This window comes from Trematomus bernacchii, unplaced genomic scaffold, assembly GCF_902827165.1.
Source record: "Trematomus bernacchii unplaced genomic scaffold, fTreBer1.1, whole genome shotgun sequence".
NCBI lineage: Eukaryota > Metazoa > Chordata > Actinopteri > Perciformes > Nototheniidae > Trematomus > Trematomus bernacchii.
Window position 1 is genome coordinate 795021 of NW_022987564.1, and position 3304 is coordinate 798324.

At 38.6% G+C, this 3304-nt stretch overlaps 1 non-coding gene across 1 annotated transcript; it reads right to left on the bottom strand.

The window, feature by feature from the left end:
* Positions 1 to 382: 382 nt before the first annotated feature.
* On the bottom strand, positions 383 to 455 carry trnak-uuu. Its single transcript has one exon. It is a non-coding gene; the product is annotated as a tRNA-Lys (tRNA).
* Positions 456 to 3304: the final 2849 nt, after the last annotated feature.

Genomic DNA, 3304 nt, shown 5'->3' on the forward strand with positions numbered 1-3304 from the left:
GTTTTCTTTCTTCTTCATGCACTTACTGTGAAATATTTCACTTCTGTGTATAATTGGAGTGAGTTAAAACAACAGTAGGCTGTATTCATGCCAGTGTTGTAGCTAAAGAGTGCTCACTTAAGTCCATTGTGACATTTCTCTACAAAGATTGGATGGTTTGACAGGAATTTGTGTTGACTAACTTTGCTCAAAGCATGTCGTAATAACGTTTCCCTCCTGAATTTCCACCTAGTGCCATTAGCAGGTCAGAATAACAATCTCTCCCATACTCTAAAAGTCCTACATTTGCATTGTTCTTTGCCTTAGCTGTACTCTATGTTATTTTAGTTCTAAGATAACATAAACCTTTATTGATCCCTCTAGGGAAATACAGGAAAACTGTCGCCCGAACAGGGACTTGAACCCTGGACCCTCAGATTAAAAGTCTGATGCTCTACCGACTGAGCTATCCGGGCTCTGGGAGGAAGCATCCTAATTGCCTTCCTTATAACTTGCTAAATGAAGATAGTTAACATGGTAAACAGTGTAGATATCACACCAAGCCCCCAGGAAGAGTGCAGGCCATTAATTACAGCTCATTTCTCTAGTGGCCAACAGTGGTACTACACTCCAGTGTAATTCCGTGGTGTCATGGGGCCGAGAGCAAGAGATCGGAGGCAGGGCTTAAGGGAAAACTCTTCTGCGCATGCCCACATCCGGGTACTACTACTGAATCTATAGTCGCTCTGTTTTGGGCTTAATGCTTCACTGACCAACTCTCATGGGGATGACAAGGGCCCTGCCTCCGACACTGTATTCAGATCTCTTCATACATCCATGTGCCACACCAGTCCAACTCTTTTCCAATCAAAGTAGATACCACTAGCTCCAAAACTAGCTAAAAGTATTGCCCTCATTTGCATATTAGCGACTCCATGCGCATAATTTGCATTTGCCTAATGTTGTCTCCACCGCATATAGAGTGTGTGCTGTTTGCAAAGACCCAAATACTGCCATATACACTCAGCAACATTTGGAAAGCATTTACAAAAAATATACATCTGAACATATTAGTTTTTTCCTAGTTGCTTTTTAAAATAAAGTAGCAAAAAAGGGGTCTGAAACATCTTTAATCTATCAAGGAAGTTGCCAAATTAACAGTGCTGTACTAACATGCTAGCTTTGTACTTGAGCACGTTAGCATGTAGATATTAGCATTTAGCTCAAAGCATAGCGCTGTCTTACTAAAGCTCTTGTTTTCATCTTCAGCAGAAAAAGTCCTAACTGTTAAAGAAAAAAAATAATGTCAACAATCAAAAAGAAAACTTTGGAACAACAAAAATGTTTTTTTCCCCACTATGTAATAGCTTTAAAAAAACTCCTAACTTTCCCATCAATATGAGATGTTTTGTTGTTATCGAGCGAGAGATGCAAACCTTGCTAACAAAAAAGATTTTAAAGGCATTCTCAAAGGGCTTTTGTGTTGGATGATGTGTTGTAGAGAAAGCCAATAGCGCTCTGGGCCTGAGAGAACAGGGCCATGAATAACAGGAAGAATAATTGAACTCACAAAACCCAAGGATAAACAGCTTCTTTTTGAATGAAATTGGAATTGGCATTAAAACAACATTTAAAACAATGTTCAGAGCCTTGATTTGCACATGAAAGCCCCTTTATTTCTTCCAATCTGCGTCTGCAAGGTAGGCCTTTGAAATTAGGGAATAGAAAACTTTCTCCCACTGTTGTTTTACCTCCACAGGCTGATGTCTTCACCTTCTTTAATGACACCAATTACTCGGACAGCAAGCTTTACTTCCAGTCCCAAAACATCCTTCACTTAACAATCTATTACCAGGAAAACAACCTGAAGAGCTCTCCACTCAGTCCCTTCCTTCATCAAACCTCCTTTCACAGTCCAACATACAACACGTTTAATATTTCATGGTGTTCTTGTTTTTCTTATTTCAAAATCTGTAATACTTGATCGAACAAAAGAGCTGGAGGTGGATAAGTGTGGAGACTTTGGGCTCAACAAATGTTCCACCACTTCTCATTTGAATCTTGGCACTAAATCATAGCATATATTCTAACATGCAAAGCTGCAATATTGTTTAATATGACATTTTTGTGGAATGTGGAAAAAACGATGGCCGAAAGGGACAAACAAGCACATTTCCATTAGGAGAAACGCCCTGCACTTTCAAAAACAATGCAAATATAAAACCACAAATGTGCCAAAACACATGCAAATGAAGAACATATTTTCTAAATGCTGTGCATGTGTTGTCAAGTTGGTGAAATGAGACTTTAATACTTATAATAGATTAGTATTTCCACTGTTTTCGAGTGTAGGCATCCTGCTGTAGTGACAGCTCTAGGGGACAGATCTTTGTTTGTCCAACACACTGGTCCCACACACCCAGTGTGATGTTAATATTAGCACAGCTCTTTAGGCGAGTTTATTCATGCAGCACATTTTCATAAACAAAGGTAATTCAAAGGACAACTCCACAGAACGGTTTCAAGTGCATCCCTTTACCTCACAGGGTGTAGGACAGGGTTTAGATAATGAAATGCTGAACTTTCAAGTGTTTAAAGAGGCCCTATTCTGCTTATGGCAGTTTTCCATTGAATGCAGTGTTGTATAGGTTTTTGTGCATGTAAATGGTCTGCAAAGGCTAAAATCCCTGTGTTCCCTCAGAGGGAGTTTCTATCCCACACACTAAAATAACTTTGGTGGGACAAAGTTGCACCTGTTCCAACTTTGTCCTTTTTTAAATTTAGAACATGAAAGGAAGGATTTTGAACACACACTGCCTGCTAACACATGTTTTCATGTCTTATGTTCTACCTATCAGTCAAAGCGGATTACTTTAATTTATTGATGTCTTAAACTCACAGTGGTGCAATCTATGAACGTATTAATAACTACAAACAATCAGAAAGCCATTTGGAAAACTCTCGGTTGCAGATTGAATTTAAAGTTTCCTCAGCATGACTCCTGAAGTAAATTACATTTACAAAAGCTCTCCGGTCCCCTGCAGTAATCCAGTGTTTCCTGATGTGGGTAATAAGTCTGTCGCCTAATCAGCTCTGACACATTGACTCCGGCTATATTTAAATAGTTCAGGTTCCCCACATTGTCTTTGAAAACACACTAAATATCATGTTATTAACATTAACCGGAGACTGAGTGTTTCCCTGGAGAGAATATAAAATAATATGACTACTTGTTTGAATTTAAATGTTTTGCTTTGGAATTTAAGGCAATATGAAATAATTTGTATAATTTGTTATGTGACCTTAGTTAATCAGAACACTAAAA